Source organism: Akebia trifoliata, chromosome 3 (genome assembly GCF_017979445.1).
Source record: "Akebia trifoliata isolate Shusen 1 chromosome 3, ASM1797944v1, whole genome shotgun sequence".
Lineage (NCBI taxonomy): Eukaryota > Viridiplantae > Streptophyta > Magnoliopsida > Ranunculales > Lardizabalaceae > Akebia > Akebia trifoliata.
The window spans coordinates 26,393,100-26,413,827 of NC_141377.1; the positions used below are offsets into that span (position 1 = coordinate 26,393,100).

At 35.4% G+C, this 20,728-nt stretch overlaps 1 long non-coding RNA gene across 1 annotated transcript; it reads right to left on the bottom strand.

Annotated features, from left to right (window-relative positions):
* Positions 1-6,591: 6,591 nt before the first annotated feature.
* LOC147406225 (uncharacterized) lies at positions 6,592-7,986 on the bottom strand. Its single transcript, XR_015175782.1, has 4 exons — positions 7,711-7,986; positions 7,137-7,349; positions 6,916-7,040; positions 6,592-6,831 (listed from the first exon to the last, which is right to left on the bottom strand). It is a non-coding gene; the product is annotated as an uncharacterized LOC147406225 (long non-coding RNA).
* Positions 7,987-20,728: the final 12,742 nt, after the last annotated feature.

The following is a 20,728-nucleotide window of genomic DNA, read 5'->3' on the forward strand; positions in this document are numbered from 1 at the left end:
TAGGAAAATAAATTTCTTCTAACAGTCTTCTTCTCAAATATGAAAAAAAAAATTGGTAAACAACCATGAGTCCTGGAACTCTATAGGATCTTCCTTTCTATCGAAAGATTATAAAAATAATAAGCAAATATGGCATGCTTCAAACACATATATCGAAATCAATAAAATACATCTATAGGAATATCAATATGCACAAGTCAAAATTATTTTTGTTCTTCAAACAAACATACATATAATGAAATGTATAAGGCTTTATTTTCACACTAGGTCAGCTAGACTCTTAATCCTAAAACACGGGATATTCCTAAAGGGTATTTCATTTTATCTAATAACATTTCATTCCACATGTTCCATTTAGGGAGAACATTTCCTCCCTAAGATTCTCAATCTCTTAAAAAATCAAATGCATTTGTAAAACACATATAAAACAAATGTAAAAAAATATAATTAAAAACATTCGCATGCCATTAAGAAAATCGGAGGAAATCCAACATTATATTGTCTGATTCACAACCATCACATATTCAAATCACAATTTTCAGAGAGAAAGAAGCCACCTACTTGTTATTTCGATGAAAAAAACTACTAATTCTTCAAGCAATTCCTTCCTATTCACATTTCTCTTCCACTAGCCATGATCCACAAGCATGAGGAAGTATAAAGTGAGTTGATGGAAAATTTTCCAGAATTTCCTATTTCTTTTTTACAAATTAAAAAAAATGAAGACGATGGAGTATGAGGATGAAGAAATGTGATTGTAATGCCAGAATAAGCTGGTCACAACTTTTTAGAGGGTTGCCATAGTCAACCCAACGTCCTAAGATGTTTCCATTTTCTCCCATGTTTCCTTAGTATTTGGAGTAGTATCTCATTCAATTTTTCTTCGAAACAGATTTATAACAACAATTTAACAGATGGTTAGATCCCATTCAACTAATAATGATCAAGAGAATCTTAGAATCTTAAAGTCTCCAACATCTTTTAAACTTTAAAATACTACTGGCTAGTGAGATAATAGTCTAGATGGCAATTTATCCACCCACCTCAAAGTCAAGTACGTCCCCTTCTTACTCTCCAACTGCTAATTTGACTCTAAAAGGATTCTGTTCCCCACTAAATACCCAACTTGAGTTAACTATTTTCACTTTGTGCCCTCATCTATATTTTTTTTTTTCCTTTTCTTCCAACAAATCTCCTATATCATTTACAAGTTGGGATTCCTAGCTTTACTCACGTCTTCACATGTAGGCCCTACAAGCATTAACTTTACTTTAACTGGTTTCTTTCCAATATCTTTAGCCTAACCCACCACTCTTTAAGATCCAAACATTGAACCGAAAAAGAAAATGGCTAATAGTAATCCCTTATTTAGTAGAAAAATCTGTGTTTATTTATTTATTTTCCAATCAATGTTTTACCAATTTCGAATTATGATAAAATTTGACCAAGTTAAATTTAGACTAAAATTTATCTAAGGTATCATGATGGAACTCCGTTGCACATGGATGAGGCTACATCCAAGTAGTCGAGATTGGGTTTTGCTAGAATTTGTGCGGAAATTGATACATCTTGCATAGTTTTAAAGTTTATTTCTCTAGAAAGAGATGATAGAAGTATGGTTCTCCAAAGAATCTTATATGAATGGTGGTCGAGTCCTTGCAAGACTTGTTCGACTTTTAATCATTCTATTGAGCAATGTCCTAAGATGGAAAGGGGAAGAAAGTAATTACAGCATGGAAGGCAAGAATTCCAGCCATTAATGTTAATGGCAAAGAGATTGTGGGAGCAGTCTAGAAGGATCCCAAGGATCAAGAGCAAGATAATGGCTCCTGATTTTCAACCTAAAAACACCCCAAAATCATACAAAATACTTCAAAAAGCCAAAAAAGAAAATTAGATCTAGAAGAAGAAAGTCTCATCTCAGAGTTTATGAGTAAATCTAAAAGTGAATACAAATCAAGAAGATTTACACGAGGAATGCTCATCACCAGTTTTTGAGAAATTAATCGTTATGATCACCCAGTAAAAAAATAAATTTTCTTATATTTATTCTAGAGTTAGGTTGTTTTGCAATGTAAATCTTTTAGAATAGTAGTGATCGACTTTCGTTGAGCGGGATTAATGCCTAACACCTTCCAATCCTATAACCTGATCCCTGTACCTATAATTGTTTTGTAGTTTTATGCTTCTTATCTATTTGGAGTCATCTTTGGTTGCTAAACCATAAAATTAGGTGGCGACTCCTCAAAAAGTTGGATCCGTACCTATGGATCGTGGGCACTTTCAACCTACCCCTTCAAAATTTTTGTATATCGTCGCATGTCCTTTGGGTTGTGCAATATACCCACTACTTTCCAATTATGCATTATGAGTATCTTCTCAGACATATTAAAAGGATTTCTAGAAGTGTTCATGGATGATTTCTTGATCTTCAGAATAAGTTTTGAAAAATATTTTCATCACTTAACTTTGGTCTTAGTGCACTTTAAAGAGGTTAACCTAGTCCTCAATTGGAAATAATGTCATTTTATGTAAACAGAATGTACGTCAACTTAATTAAAAAATTACCACCTCCTAGAGCTATTAAAAAAGATAGGTCATTCCTAAATTATATTTGATTTTATCATCGATTCATAAAAGATTTCAGAAAGATCTCGAAGTCTTTTATGTGAATTGTTAGTCAAGGATGTTCTTTTTGACTTCTCAAATTCATGTATTTTCACATTCAACAAACTCAAGTCCGAATTAACCTTGACTCCCATCATTCAACCTCCAAAGTAAGACATTCCATTTGAGGTCATGTACGATGCATTGGACTATGTGATAGGCATTGTCTTTCAGTCAGCGAATCAATAAACTTCCTCATTTCATTCAATATGTGAGCAAAATCTTAACAATGCTCAACTTAACTACTCTATTGCAGAGAAGGAAATGGTGGCAGTGGTCTATGCCATTGATAAGTTTCACCCCTACGCCATAGGATTGAAATTCGTGTTCTACACAAACTACGCTACATTGAAGTATCTTTTAAGAAGGATGCTAAAGCAGATCTAATCTATTGGACTTTGCTTATGCAGGAGTTTGATCTCGAGATATGAGACAAAAGAGTGTAAAAATGTTGTCGTCTATCATTTTGTCTAAGCTGGTTACCGAGTCATCAGAGGAATCCTTAACTATTCTGAAACCTTTCCAAATGATCAACTTTGCAAATCTCTCATTCCAATGATCTGTGTTATGTTGACATTGTCAACTACCTAGTTACATGTCAATCACTAATCTCATGGACTAGGCAAGAAAACCTTCGTCTCCTTTCAAAAATCAAATGGTATTTTTGGGATGTGTCGTACTTATTTAAGTATTGTCTTGAACAAATCATTAGACGTTGTGTTCCAATCTACGAGTAAGTTAAGATACTTGAGTTTTTCTATAGTCATATTTATAGAGAGCACTTTAGTGGAAAGAAAACTACTACAAAAATCTTGCAGTGTGGTTTCTTTTGGCCTATCTTATTTTGTGATGCCCATGAATTTAGTAAATCATGTGATCGATGTCAAAAGTTATGTCAAATTTTCAAGAAGAATAAAATGCCACAGAATCCTATCCTTATTATCAAAATTTTTTATATTTGGTGTATAGATTTATGAAACCCTTTCTCGTCTCTCAAGATTATATCTCGAAAAGGGTAAAAGTTGTGTATAAGACTAACGATCACAAAATTGTGATCCAAATTCAATAACGATACAATCTTTTCAAGATTTTGTATTTTGTATGTTATCATAAGTGATGGTGACTCGTATTTTTACAATAAAAATTCCACTTCATTGATGAGAAAATACCTCATCAAAAATAAAGTTGTTACGCCTTACCACCTACAAAACAATGACCAAGTAGAGATTTCTATCAAGGAAATCAAGACCATCTAAGAAAAAACTGTCAATCCCTAGAGGAAATATTAGTCTTTGCAATTGAGTGATTCTCTTTGGACTTATAAGACCGCATTCAAAACAGATAAAGGTATATTTCCCTATGAATTAGTATTTGATAAAGCATGTCATCTCCTTGTTGAGTTAGAATATTGAGCATATTGAGCGATCAAGAGCCTCAACTTTGATTTTAATAAAGCCAGTGAGAATCATAAGTTACAACTCAATGAGTTAGAAGAGATCATAAATGACTCTTACAATTATGTCGAGCAATACAAAAAGCATACCAAATTCTTCCACAATAAGCATATTCCTAGAAGGAATTTTTTTCTAAGACAAAGAGTTTTGTTGTATGATAAAGGACTCCACTTCCTTTTATGAAAACTTAAGTTTATCTGGACTAGCCCATATATTATCCAAATAGTTTATCCCCAAGGTGCTATTGAAGTTTTTAATCTTAAGGACGGATCCACTTTCAAAGTGAACGACCAACTTCTTAAGCCTTTTCTCAAGTGTACAACACCAGATGAGGTATTTTCCCTCGATGAGCCCGTTTGTCAAGATTAACTAGCTTTCATCTCATCGAAGACGTTAAACTTAATAATTTTGGGAAGCAACCCACTTTTTAGTTTTTATTTTTAATTAGTACCTTTAAAATTAGGATAAGTAATGTAGTTTTTTGCTTCTATTGACCTAAGAACTTGGCCCATTTCCCTCATCGAGGTAAGTTACTGATTCGAAACCAAAGTGGTAAGTTCTAAAATAAAAATCATAATTGGTATCATATGTTTGGGGTTGAAAAAACTTAATAGAAAGGAATGGTCTACTTGTTGATAGGTTTCCACCATGCTGCTCCCTACAAATAGTTATCGATGAATCAAAACAACATACCCTATGCACCAAAGCTCTATTTACTAAAAAGTGACGAACTAAGCTTGAATGTTAAGCGGTAATTTTAACTACCACTCCATCTAATACTCAGGATTTAGTTTTCACTATAAAGAAAATAGGTAGTCCTTTTCAAAGTACCTAGTCTAATTCAATGAAATAACTACTAGTGTGTGTATTTTTAACAAAGCCTAAGAACCATTCACCCAAGTTATGAGCACAATACGTTTCATAGTGCTTCTGACTTCATACAACATGATCACGATTATTATAGCAGCTTCAATCGACGTTGCGACAGTAGTAAGTGTTGTGTGGTCTCATTTCAGGGAACATTGTATTGGTAATAACAAGTCTATAGGATCTTTTTTAAGTACTATCCAATCCACTTCATTTTCTTTTGTTAACATTAGTTTTTGGATTTATATCTCTACTTACTGAAGTATTGAAGACAATATCATGTTTATGTTTGGGGGTATAAGGTCAGATTTTCACCTATGTTTTTTTTTTCCTTATATTTTCAAAAATCACAAAATTTTTAAGAAAAAAATTTATTTTGGTAACTTTGTTGTATTATTTTCAAGATCTTAGCGTATATCTTTAAGCACTTGGGTTAAAAATCTTAAATCAGTCTTTGTTGGAAGCTTTGAACTAGTCCCCATTGGTGTTTACCTTAGGAAAATATTAGAACAAAGTTAGCTTAAGTTATGAGTTAGTTTTGATAAGGTTACAAAGAGTCTAGGTTGATTTGAGTGAACTTTTACCTTCTTTCCACGTAGAGTATTAGGAAAAATCAAGTTTGAAGAACTTTTACTTCCTTGTTCTTTTGGTTGGTTGATTAGAAGAAAAACATAACTGTTGTAAGTAAATCTTGGATAACAACCATTGAATTAAACTAGATACTTTGAAAATGACTACATATTTTTCTTTAGAGTGAAAAAGAATGAGAAAAGAAAAAGCAAAAAAATGAAATAAAAGAAAAAGATCACTCGAAGTAAAAGAAAAAAAAAGTATAAAATGTTAAGAATTTCAATAAGGTGAAAGTCATCAATAATAAAAATGTGAGTGCACTAAAATATCACAAATAAAGTCCCTTAGAGGTATTAAAGTGAACATCCACACTTCTCACTACTTTAGACAGGATGCTAAGTTTGGAGCTAGACCATAAGTTAATCCAACTATTCCTAGTTAGATAAAATGTTAGAATTTATTCTAGGAAATCAAATCTCTAAAATTTTCAAATTGAACATATTATTTTATAAGGATCAATTTAAGTCTAAGTTTTATTCATAAAGAAATAAGAGTTGAGACTTTATACTAATATTACATTTAAATGACTGACAAATCTAAATTGACATGTGTTTTTAAATATTAGTTTTGACTTTATTTATTCTTACTTCAAAATTGTTTAAATTTTATTGGTACATTCTCTACAAACTTTCACGAGGGAAACTTGTTCACTAGGGGTAACATAGTATTTTAAGGGCTTGTAGCATTGGTTAAATGAAATCGAGAGACCTGCAAAAATAGTATGTTATTTTCTAGGGACTAAAAAAGTGTAAGTTTGAAAGTGTGATCATTGTCTCAAAACATTTATTTATCCACATTTCGTAGACATTTATCTTAGTTTAAGTCCATGTTTTACCAATATTAGCAAATAATCATGTTATGCCTCATATTATCTTGGTACATGTTCCATCATGTTAATTAGACATAATTGAATGACATAACGCATTTGTCGAGAAACTGATTACACACATGTTCAAATGTATAGGTCATATAGATAAAAGGGGCAAAATTGAACACCAAATCAGTGAATTGACTTTCACTAGTACAAAAAAGACTTTTTACATCGATTTTTAATTGATGTGTAAAACAATAGACATCGATTTAAAATTCAAGGTCTATGTGACTGATGTCTTAAGTTGAAACTTTAGAGATCGGTTATCATACAACTTTCGATGTCTGACATTTTTTGAATAATTGCCTTTCTGCGCACTTGCCACCTGCAACCGAAATAGACCTAAACACAGAACATCGAGGTTCTTGTCAATTAATTAATTTATACACAAAAAGACTTGCATTGAGTCATAATTTGCAAAATTACCTAGCAGTACAAAATAAAATGGAAAATTCCTTGAACATGAACATCCAAGCATATAGTTGTAGACATGAACTAATGGAATCACTCTTCATAGCATCTTAATCTTCATTGTCTCATACACAAGAAACCTGGAAAAGAAGAATACAACTTACAGGAAATCAAAAACCAATAAAGTTAACAAGGGGCAAAACATTAGAAATGAAACCAAACATAATTGTATGGACCTGCTGTAACAATCTCAAGGTAAGCAAGCTTTTCCAGGGCAGGTACATAATGTGATGTTTGCACTTCTGGGACCAAAGAAAGCTGAAGATAGCTTGCCCCATGCTTGGAGATCTTAGTTAACAAAGGCCGAATCTTGGAAGTTAGATAAGTTAGATCTAAAAGAACAAATCTTTTACTTCCCGAGATACACAGGTCATCACACCCTTAGAGGCCTGCAGATGGTACCTAGGTTAATAAATGGTGAGGGGGATAATATTCTAATACATATTGGAATAAAATAATTTATTCAATCTCAAAATAATCGTTGGTCATAGATCTAACATATGCAAATAGAGCTAAGGGCAATGAGATAAGTAAGCGTTAGCTATTTAGTTCTCGAACATAAAACAAAATAAGTAGAACTAACACTCCCAAAGTATAAAACATGACATTTGATTCTCCAAATCCTACCAGTTCCGAGAGAAGTGATGACCGAGAAAGCTGGAAAAACAATATTGTGTCGGGATGAATAATAAACTGTATTATATAGCATGTAGCATGAAAAGTAAATCAATAGAAAAAAAATCATATTACCACTTCGCTAATTTCACGTCTAGGGTTGAAACAGAACCCCAATAAGGCTAGCCATTCTCAAATTGTGTTCTTTCTCATTTTCAAGCTCTAAATGAGAAACATGGTGCAAGTGATCAGATCTGCATCTTCTTTTAGATTGATTCGTCAAGGAGAGGCATCATCAGGTTACCACTTTTTCTTTTCAGCAGTCAGGAACTCCTGAAAAAGCAGTTACAGCAGCCGCTCTTTGTGATCCCTAGCTTTAGAGCCACATTTTTGGTTTCAAAAGATGGATTAATTAAGTACGGAGGATAAGGCAGCTAAAGTTGAAGCCCTTTGAGTTGGCCCTCCCTGATTTGACTTACTAGACTTATCCTAGGTGAGTGATAACATAATCACAGCCACTCCTTCAAATTCCTAAAACTCGTTATTGGGTGGAGACAACACGACGTTGTTTCATTGTTAACTGATGGTCTTTTCATAAGTTTACTAAAAAGAAAAAGCCATGATGAGTTAATATAAAAATACTTATCATCCTGAATTTATTTACAATCCACTTGCCCTTAAGAGGGATGATGGTTCAGAGTGATAATATTTTATACCAAAATAGTTAGCAGCCTTTTTTTTAATGTACAATGAGGGGAATAATTAATCAAATCAAACATTTACCTCTGAAGAATTTGACATCCCAAAGAGCAATACAATCTTCTTTTCAAACTAATTTCCATGAACCTGCAATTTCATGGGAAAGGATACATTAATTTTTTTTAATAGGTAAAATATAATTTCATTAAAGGGTTTGAGTTGACCAGCTAAAAGAAACAATAATGACCAAATTAAGGAGACGCAATACAACAAATCTGATCCCACCTCACCAAACAAAGGCAATGAATGCATTTGAAAGAAAAGATACATCAATTATCCAGAAGTAGTAACGAACTTAAAATCATAAAAATAGATAGATGTCTATTTGTAGTAGTGGTTTATAAGATAACAAGATGTAATAATAACCCACACAAAATTAATTGAAACAAGAATTACAGGTGACAATGCAAATATTACTTGTGAGATGCCTTGAATGACATGCAAATGTTCCAAACACTCATCTATAATGAACAACTAAAATGAGTTAAACAGATCCTTGAAAAATGAAGTAGTCACGTTAACAATACCACCAATAGTAATAAGAATAAGAAAATCTATCGTGGCAAACAAAAGAAAGAAAGTTCAATTATCCAAGGGTGCCAAGGGGCGTAGTTTGCCACAACCCAAGCAAAAATTCCTTCATCGGAACCTATAACAATCATGTCATTTAATAGTAAACTTCTAGATTGTGGACAGAAGTCTAAAAACAGAGTACAAATGCAGCTATTGATGGATGTAGAATTTTTCTTTTATATAAATAAAATTTATTGAGAGGTAGGATGTGGAAGCTTGAGAATATTGTTAAGATATGAAGTAGTAGTTATTCTAACTAGGGAAGGCAAGCAACCACACATATTGCTAAAGTTATGGCATTGCTTGGTATAGCTAGGCATGGATTTAGGACTCTAATATTAAATGAAAGAACAGTGAAAACATTTCCTTTGTTCATGTCACAATAACAGGTATGTCCCCCAACTATATATACATTCTGCAATAGGATTCAAAACACAATAAAAACAATGTTATTTTGAAGAATGTCAAATAGTTTTATAACTGTAATTTATATTATCAATAAAACTTTATAAAAAGGAAACTAACCTCAATCACAGACCTCGTGTTTTTCTCTGAAATAATAATCATGGCTAAGTTAGTTAGAGATCCATTGGTCAATATAGTAATCAAAGGTTTGTCTAAGTTCAGGGTGATCAGTATCTTTAGGAGCCCAAAATTTCACAGAATTTTCGGCTGTGTAACTGAGATACAAAGCCAGTATATACGAATTTGTAACTCAATTATATGAAACATACATCAAACATAACTTCGTGGACAGTGAAAGATAACATCAACCAAACCAAAAATAACTATATATATAAGCATCATTTCAACTTCATAGTTAAAAGAAACTATAGAAGTTTTGATTGGTACCTTCTAGCGCTTCTAGGAAAATTACGAATAAAACCATAAAGTGTAGTAGAGTCCAAAAATCCACCAATACCATACGGGATAGCCTTGACGTACGTGCATTCTCCAACAGAAGTAAAAGATGGATTTGCTTACTCAATAGCATCTAGACCAACTGGAATGTCAGCACGTCCCATCCTATGAAGAACATCATAGATCACATCTATCGTTACAACATTTGCCCATCCAGTCACACTTACTAATATTCCCTAGAAAAAGAGAAAAGGCATACATAGAAACAATAAACCCAAAGCTTTCTTAAATCCAAATGGAAAAGAAAAAAAGAAAATAGTAAATCTATTTTTAAATTTCTCTAAATAACCACATTAATGGAGTGGTTTCCATTTAGGGAATTACATTCGATTTATAGTAAATCTGCTCAAAATAAATTTATATATTATATTTTGGGAATATAAAATATAACAGCAGCTTTATTCAAGCCAAGACCTAAACTCAAATACCTCTTCCATGCCCTTCTGACAATTTTTGAACTGTCGATATAAGATGGAACAACCACTGCAGTGATAGTGTCACTAAACCATTCCTACTTTTCAGTAAAATTTTTCAAACCCCACGACTCAACAGCAAGCCTAGATGTCAACCATTACCACCTCTGCTCCTCCTACAATCAAGAATCAGGAGAGAAACCCATTTGAATAAAATTAGAAAAAGAAAAAAAAAACTTCTTATTTCTAAATATAGAAGAATCATTTTATAATATGAACCTAAGTAACATCAGATTCTAGAATTGAATTAAGGCAAGAATCGAAATCTAGATTCCAAATCGAACATCCTACTAGTTAAGTTGACTTGAAAATCAGTCGATTGAGTTGAATTTTAGTAGTGTTCCCTTTCCTATGATTCACAAAATGAAAGGTCATTTTGTAAGATTCGAGAGTTAAAAGCTGCTCGTTTGACTTTATAGGGATAATCTTATCTTGGGTAAGGGTTCAAGTGATGGTCAATTTTTTCAAGTTTGACTTTGTCTTCATGAGAGATATGTTCATTTCAAAATTAGCGAGTCATCAACTTTACACCACCAAGACTCTTTATCAGTTAAGAAGGATGATCTAATCATTTCATAGAGTGCAATAGTTTAATTTATTGTAGCTCCAGACAGGATTCATAGAGTGCAATAATTCCAAACATGATTTTTCCAATACAAAGGCACAACATGTTTACAAACAAATAAAGTAATCGTACTCCTTTATAAATAACTCAAACCATGAATTAGATTTGAGACAATTGATTGTAGTACATGAATGAAAATAGAGGGAAGATGTCCATGGTTCAGGAATAACAAAGGCCATTGTGATGGTGAAAATACTTTAATTCCAACAGTTGAGCATATAAGAAGGCTACAAAAAGCAGTAGAGGCATGTTCGTGAGAGCAATAACAACATAAAATTTTTTAGCCAAAGGTTCAAAATATAATGTTAGTCTGGAAGGATTTTCCGTGAGAGACTCCATTGTTCGGTATATGAACAGTGACATACTATACAGATGTCATAGTTCAGCCGAATGGTAAAACTGGACAATATTGACACAGAACTGGGACAAAATTGGGTTTATATTAAAATCAAATATCAAGTCTTGAAAAATAAAGCAAAAAATTAGTGTGAATTACTTGCATGTAATTAAAACAAACAGTTTCCACTTTCAAAATAACTTCTCAATGATATATTCATACTTTAAGGCAGAAAAATGTAACTTACAATTCAATGAGGCCTGAACCAGATATAAATTATGTTCCCAATCTAATCATACCACCAGAAAAGATACATATAGGGTATATCATAACTGCAATTATTATTTTTTAGTTATAAAAATGCTTTTATTAACCAGGGCGGTCGAGGAGACCTAAAACCCTAAAGGTAAACAAAGAGAACCAAATGGAATTAAACTGAAAAATAGAAACCACAAAACCATCACCTCCACAAGGCTACATGGGATGAAAAAGTTGTCTAATTCGTTTCATTATGGCAGTATGCTACTAAGAGTATTTTATCTGGAAGGTGTACCTCTTGAGATATTTCCAAGTGAGTTTACCAATTTGTGGCTTTTAAGATATTTAAGCTTGAGAAAAACGAAAAATCAAAATGCTTCCTATTTCAATTGAAAAGCTTCAAAATCTCCATACATTGGATCTTAGAAAAACATGTGCATCTAAGTTACCCATTGGGATCCTCAATGAAAGCATTACTGTAGAGGGAAATAACCACTCAATTATCTAAGCCGTACACGTGTCCAGGTCAGTTGAATGGTTCCATGTGAAAATCAGCATGCAAGCGCTACCCAGCAGTAGGGCAGGTCAAAGTAGAAATCTCCCTAATCTAGCTAGAAGGGCAACACAACATCGAATAAGACCTGGTCTGCCGAGCAGGGTAGACTTGGTTAAAAAATACCCGTAATCCTGATATGTGCACATCAAGCCCAGAGATCTGAGATCTTTTCAGTATAGTATATCCAATCCAGAAGATCCCCATTTCGTTGCAGGGATCTAGAGATCAGGAGATTCCTCAAAATCATCTCCCGTAAGAGGGGGAAACCCTGACTCACAGTAAGGATCCATAGATAACACGATTGGCGCAAAAGAAGAGATTTTTTGGCGGATTAGAGGTCTAACCAATTTTTTAGAATATTTTTCTACTTTTCTAACTTGAACGTTGGAAAGTTTTTGGAAGGTACCATGACGGTACAAGGAGGGAGGTGACAGGAGTAACTTCAGATCCGTGAGGCAGAGTCCATTAGCACTGTTCACCAGATTCTAACCACACAAAACTAATGTCATCCGTGAGAAACCAATAGCATGTTGATTTCAGTCAAAACAATGATGAGATCCACAAGAACCACCAAAGTCAATGCACCCCCACCCGTGGTACCAGCCGCTAATGTTCAACTTTTGGCAATATTTGAAGCCATGAGAAAATAACAGGAAGATGTGCAAAAGAAAATGGATGACTTAGTTGAATAGAATCAGAACCTGAGTCAGCGTTTTGAGAACCAGTAGCTAGCAAGACAAGATCTCCCAATAAGAGATCCTCAGCCTCCTGTTAGAGATGATCGCACTTCAAATACGAAAAGAAGTGTTCAACCGCTGATCCCAACAAGAGAAAGAGAGACAAAAGTTGCTACTATAACTGATCAGGTAAAACCCCTAATGGTTTGACTTGAGAGGACATCAGCGAGATGATCTAGAAGGAAAAGGAGATGATGAGGGGTGCAAATATTGGCATAGCGACAACGCAAGCTGTCAAGAGAATTCAGAAGTTTCGCTTTACAATAGTGATCTTGGCAGAATAAATTTCAAAAAAATTTATGTTGCCACGCTTCATCCCTTACTCAGGGATGAAAGACCTCGTGGGCCATCTTTTTTACTACCACCAGATGCTTGCCTTGTGTGAAGGAAATGAAGGATTGATGTGCAGATTGTTACTTCTAGTTTGTAGGGGAACGAATTAATGTGGTTCCACAAGTTGTCATGTGGATCACTAACTTCTTTAAAGGAGTTTTGTACAACCTTTGTAACACAGTACATTGGCAACAGGAAGAGTGGCGGAGACATAAACACTCTGTTCAGCATGAGGATGCAGTCTAGGAAAAACCTTTTAGAGTTTACAAGAAGATTCAGGAAAGAACCGATGTCCCTAAAGAGCTACAAAGAGATAACGATAATGGTGGCATTTAGAACATCTTTGACATCTAGCTCAGGGTTGTATTGGTCTTGTATGAAGAAAAGACCAAAAACATTAAGCGAACTATTTGAAATAGTAGAAAAATATATTCAATTGGAAGATGATCCCTGAAATGAGATTGGAAAGAGCAAGGTAATACATGTTGTGGTGAAACCTAGTAAGCAACATCAACCACAACAATAAAGTAGAAAAAGACCACTCGAGCAACATAGAGAACGGAAGAGAGAGGGAACATATTTTTCTATGCCCTTAATGAGATTTTACCGTTCATTGCGAATAAGCCTTACATTAAGTGGCCAACGCCACTTCCTCGAGATTAGATAAATCGAGATGAACGATCTTGCGAGTATCACAAGGTACAGGCACACACCACCAACAGGTGCCAAGCCTTAAGAAGGTTTCTACAAAGGTTGGCAGAGTATGACAAACTAAAAGACATACCCAGAAGATAGATGGAAAATCTACATTGAGATAAGAATCAGAGGCCTGATCAGCCACCTATTGAAGGACAGGATGGAAGGACAGTAGTGATACATGTTGTCCTAAAGTAGAAAAGTAGAAGGTCAGGCTAGAGTAGGACTGATGAAAAATATCAAGAGATGGCGAACAGAACACCTTGCTCACGTCTATACAGTAAGAAGCCGGCCTATAAAGTAAATAGAACCCTACGGAGAGTAGACCATAGCTATCACGGATAAGGACCTGGAGGGGGTAGTGAAACCCCATTACGATGCAATGGTGGTAACCTTCTAGGTGGACACCTTCACTCTCAAGAGGGTGTCAAAAATGATAGTTTTGTCGACATTCTCTGTGCTTCAACCTTTCTGAAGATGGGTCTTGGCAAAAATGTGCTGACTCCAGCAAGATCACGCTGGATTGGATTTGATAGGAGAAGAAACCAACCTTGAGGGGAAATAGTCTTACCCATGTAGGTAGGGCCAATGACCTTGATGACCAGGTTCATGATCATCGAAGTAAGTTCTCCATACAATGCCATCTTAGGCAGATGGTGGACACATGAGATGAGGGTCGTTCCCTTAACGTACTGCCCGGTCTTGAGGTTCCCAATACCGTAAGGGATATGGGAAATACGAGGGGATCAAGTGACTGCCCAGGTGTGTACGTTGGACAAGGAAGAGCTCTTCGAAGAAAAGGTCTAGCAATAGTAGTTATAGTAAGGGAAAACCGAGCCTGGAAAACCCCCATGCCTAGAGAGCATTCAAATAGTAGATATAGGGGAAGGTATGCAGATCAAGATAGGAACAGAGTTGGCATTGAAAAAACTGAAAGAGCTAACAAATTGCTTAAGAAGGAACATGGATAGTTTTGCCTGGTCCATAAAAGAGATACTGGGGATCAACCTAGAAGTGATCTGTCATCACTTAAACATGAAATCAAAAATCAAGCCAGTAAAAAAAAAGCCAAGGAAATTAGTACCATGGTTCAGAAAAGTAGTAAACGATGAGGAGAGCAAACTGATCAGAGCGGGATTTGTCAAGGAAGTACAGTTTCCTAATTGACATTACCAATCTAAACAAGGCCTGCCTTAAGGATAGCTTTCCTATGCCGAGGATAGACCAGCTGGTGAATGCAACTTCAGGCCACGAAAGGTTATTTTTCATGGATGACTATTATAGTAAGCCTAACCTGACAAATCAAGAGAAGACGGTCTTCATCACTGAGTAAGGGCTCTATTGTTACAAAGTTATGCCTTTAGGGTTGAAAAACGCAAGAACAACTTATCAAAGATTGGTAACTAAACTCTTTAGAGATCTGGTAGGGAAGACTACAGAAGTCTATCTTAATGATCTATTGGTGAAGAGTAAGAAGAAGAAATATCATATTGCTGATCTAGAAGAGGTCTTTTCACGAGTGAGTGAGAAAGGTTGGGATAAAGCTCAACCTGAAAAAGTGCACTTTTACATTATCTTTGGGGAAGTTCTTGGGCTACCTAATCACGAAAAGAGGTATAGAATCCAACCCATACCATATCAAAACACTAATAGAAATGCCCTTCCCGAAAATGTAGAAACAAGTCTAAAAGTTAACAGGAAATGTAGCAGCATTTAACAGATTCATTTCTAAGTCTTCAAATAAATGCAGGCCACCGTACCAATTATTACGGAAGAATACCAAGTTCAAGGGGACAAAGAGTGTGAGAAGCCTTCATAAAGCTAAAGAAATATCTAGGCAGACCGCCTATACTATCCAAACCATAAATAGAAGAGGAATTAAGACTGTACCTAGCAATTTCAAAATGCGCACTCAGTTTAGTCTTAGTCAGGACTAGAACAACGGCTGAGCAGTCGATCTAGTTCTTGAGCAAGACTTTCACCAATGCCGAGATAAGTTATTCTAGACTTGAACAGATGGGATTAGTTCTAGTTTACACAGTGTTGCGCCTAAGACCCTATATTCAGGTGCACCGAGTATAGATCATCACAGAGTACCCTTTGAAGTCTATTTTGGCAAAGACAAATGGATCGAGTAGAATGGAAAAGTGGGTTATTAAGTTAGCTAAATTTGGACTTGATTACAAGCCCAAAGTTTCAATTAAAAAGCCAAGCAATGGCAGATTTTCCAATGAAAGAAAAACTAGATCTGTTAGTAAAATAGCTAGAACATGTTGAAGAATGACAAAAAACAAACAACCATCCAGGGTGGAGAGTGTACGTGGATGAATTTTCAAACCTAGAGGATGGGAATAGGAGTGGTACTGATTACTCTTAACAGTTCCAAGATAAATAAGACGATCAGATTGGGATTTGGAGCAATTTCATAACGAAACGGAATATAAGGCAATGCTACTCGGCCTCAATTCATTGGCAGGGCTGGGGATAACTGAGGTGATAGTCTACAGTGACTTGCAACTAGTAGTTAACCATATCAACGGCATATTGAAGCATGAGATCCAAAGATGCAACTCTACCTGGAGAAAATCATATTTGCCATACTTTGAGTTGGGAAAGTCAGAGTAGAACACATACGATGGACATACAACAAGCATGCAGACGTTTTAGCCTTTATAACCTCAATGTTGGTAGGATAAGAAAAGAGAGAACTGCCATTAGACTACTAGGAAAGACTTGCGATAAATGAGCCAAAATTGATTAGTGTAATAGCTGCAGTAGAAAATTAAGGGTGGATGAACCCGATTTTCGCTTTCTTGCAGCTAGGAGAGTTGCCCGATGATCCTAAAGAGGTAAGATGAGTAAAAAGCAAGGTAGGATGGGAAACTATAAAAGAAGTTAGTAGGTGGGCCACTTCTACGTTGCCTAACTCTAAAAGAGGAAAATGACGTGCTGAGCGAGGTCCATGAAGGGGATTATAGGAATCACTCAAGGGCAAGGTTTTTGGCCCACAAAGTACTCTGCCAAGGGTATTTTTGGCCGTATTTGCAAAGGACGCAACTCTACACGTTAAGCATTGTGACAATTGTCAAAGATATAGGAGGATAATACGACAATCAGCAGTGCAGCTCAATTATCTCATCAGCCCTTGGTAGTTTGCATACTGAAAAATTGATCTAGTAGGCCCGCTATCCAAAGTACCAAGTAACCTAACTTTCTTGCTGGTAGCAACAGATTACTTTACCAAGTAGGCGGAAGCACTTCCCCTTGCCAAAATATGCCAGTATGAAGTTCATAAGTTCCTATGGGAGAACATAATCTATCGATTTGGCCTGTTATGTACTATAGTCTCAGACAATAAGAGACAATTTACAAGAGAGCAGCTCAAAGAGTTTTACAGAGGGCATGGGATAATGGGGTTATTTTTCACGCCTCAATATCCGTGGGACAATGGACAGGCTGAAGCTACCAACAAAGTTCTAATAAACACAATAAAAAAAAGGCTAGGAAAAGTAATGGGAAGATGGACAACAATCTTGCATGGCATGTTACAGGCTTACAAAACAACTGCTAGAACCTCCATAGGGATGTCTCTATTCTCTATGCCTTATAGAATGGAGGCACTGATTCTAACAGAAAATAATTTTCCCACAATAAGATCAAAAGTAGTGCAGATTGACCAAAACAACTAGTAGATAATCGCATAATTAAAATTGTTGGAAGAGAAACTAGAAACAACTTTGATAAGGCTAGAGAGCTATTATAAGAAGTTGTAAAACTATTTCAATAAGAGATTCCGTCACATGTAGTTTAAAAAAGGAGACCTAGTGCTACGTAGAGTATTCTAGAACACAAAAGAACAAAACAATGGCAAGTTGGATCCTAACTGGGAAAGGCCATACAAGGTAGCAAAAGTAGGCCAGAAGGGGGTTTATTACTTGATTACAATGACTGGTCAAGAGCTGCATAGATAGTTGAATACATGTAACCTGAAAAGAAATTATCAATAAATAAATCTTTTATGATCACTAGTAGTCTATGCGTGGATTTAGCATTAACGTAGGATCCCACGTGGATCTTGGCCTACATGGGTCTTCTCTGTCTTAATTGGCAGGGTAAGAAGTTGGTCAGGACTCTACTCCAATGAGATTAATTTAGCACTGAAGATGGATTCCACCTGGATCCAATCCTACGTGGGTCTTCCCTACCTTAATTAGCAGGGTAAAAAGCAGGTCGAGACCCTACTTGATGAGAGTAATTTAGCACTAAAGATGAATCCCACCTAGATCCAAGCCTACGTGGGTCTTCTTTGCTTTAATTGGTAGGGTAAAAAGTTGCTCGGGGCCCTACTCTAATGAGAGTAATTTAGTACTGAAAATGGATCCTACCTGGTGAAAGCGCCCTCGATCCGCGGGGTGCGCGGATCCGCTTTTGACCCTTGAGGTTTGGGAGTCGCCACCTAGTTATTATGGTCTAGGAACCGATTAATGACTCTAAACGGATAAAAACTAATCTAAAATCAAAAAAAACTGAGTTTGGGGATCATGTTACGGGATTAGAAGGTGTTAGGCACCAACCCCGCCCGGCCAAAGCCGGTCTCTACTAAATTCCCAAGTAAATTACATTGCTAAAACCTAGATAAAAATAGAAAATAAAAAAATAATACCTTTCCGATGCAAGGACTTTACTCCCTCAGATCTGACAAAAGAGCTCCTTGTACCGTTCTCCCTTGCTACGTTCTATTTCCGGATTTGACTTCGGATCTCCGAGGCAAGGTATCTCCTTGTTTTTGAATCTGAACTCTTCAATTTCGTTGCGGATTTGGGGGTGTTTTTAGAAGGCTTTTGGGTGTTTTCTAGACTAAAATTGAAGGAGGGATGTTAGCTAAGGAGTTGGGGCTCCAAAACTAGGGTTTATGGGGGGCTAGGGGAGCTTCTAGACCTACTTCTCTTAGGGTTTATGATTTGATACGAAAATAGGGTGTGAGCACCTCTATTTATAGAATTTTTTTAAGGTTGATTTGGATAGAGTTAGTGTTTGATTAGAGATCTTTTAATTAGAGTTGTGTTCTAGTTAAAATTGTTTTAGGTAGAATTGTGTTTTAATTAGAATTGTTTTAGGTAGAATTGTTTTTAAGTTAGAACTCTATTAGATAGAGTTATTATTTAATTAGAATTCTATTATGACTTTTGGTCTTATTTGATTGACTTTTAATGTTTTGACTTTAGTCTTAATTGATTGACTTTTAATATTTTGACTTCAGTCTTGCTTAATTGACTTTAATTTTGACTTTAATCTCACTTGATTGACTTTAATACTTTGACTACAGTCTTGCTTGATTGACTTTAAATTTTGGAGAACCCCCTTCCATTATTTCTTTAATTCTTTGGACCCCCAAATGGAGGGATCCTTAAAGAAATATCCCACGAACCCTCAACAATTTTGCCTGAGAGTCCGATTAATCGATTTTTTAGGTTCAAAATTTTAAATTAATTTCATTAATGTTTCACTTTAATTATTTAATGTTTTATTTATTAATTTCGAATTTTTTAATTATGAAAATTGTGAAATTACTATTTTGCCCCCGGAGAGGACTTTTAACGTTTTAAGTCGGTTTTTAATGTTTTAGGATGTTTTAGAATCGATTTTTCGTAAGAAATTCAATGGAAATATTAGTTTGTGTCATTTATGAAATTTTTTGTGTGAAATGGTTGTGAACTTTATGAGGGGCATTTTCGTAATTTTGTCGAATTCTGTGAAAATTGGCTAAACGATTTATTTGATTTCGATTTATTATTTTATGTGTTTGAATGGGTTTTCCTAAGCGTAATGTAGGCTCTAGGGTTGTTTTGATGTTAGGGGTATTTTGGTAATTTGATAGTTTTTTAGTGATTTTTATCGTGAAACTTCTTTTTGTCAGAAAAATGATGATTTCTATGTTTCTAGAGTCGTATTTTCCTAGCGTAGCGTGGTTTCTAAGGTTTTGTTAGTTTGAGATACCTCATCCGGATTTCTGAAACACATCTGGTAACAAAATAAAGGAATGGAATACACATCCATCATTGGGAATCATTGCGATCGGGTTGACGAGTTGATTAATCAGGCGGATGCAAAAATGGGGTGTCTACACCTGGATCTGGACCTACGTGGATCTTCTCTTCCTTAATTGGCAGAGTAAAAAACTGGTCTGGGCCCAACACTAACACGAGTAACATAGTACTTAAAGTGGATCACACCTAGGTCTGGGCCTACGTGGGTCTTCTCTGCCTTAATTAGTAGAGTAAGAAATTGGTCGGGATCCTACTTTATCACTAGTTCAAAAGTACTAAAAGTGGATTCCACCTGGGTTTGGGCCTACGTGGTTCTTCTCTACCTTAATTGGCAGAATAAGAAGTTGGTCGGGACTCTACTCTACCACGAGTATAATAGCATTAAATATGGACCCCACTTGGGTCTAGGCCTGCATGGGTCTTCTCTATCTTAACTGGCAGAGAAAGAAACTGGTCAGGGTCATACTCTGGCATGAATAATTTAACACTGAGTTGGACTCATTCTAGAATTCGATCCTTGCAGATCTCCTCTTTTTAACCAGTAGAGCGAAGAACTGGATGATCATGCTCTATCCTGAGTGACAGAGAACAGAGATTTGTTTAGTAGATGAGCAGATCCTTGAAGATATCTACCTATGGGTAGGATAAAAGTTGTTGAAAAATTACAGTTTGCCTTAGAATAATAAAAACGCTGAAGAATAGTTATTTGTGGAACAAAAAAATAAAGGTGAGTTAAAGTCTTCTTGAAGGACAGTAATTCAAAGGTACCACCAAAAAAAATTTTATGAAAAGGTTCAGTAGTTGAATGTGCATTGCAAACAATGCTAAAAAATAAAGT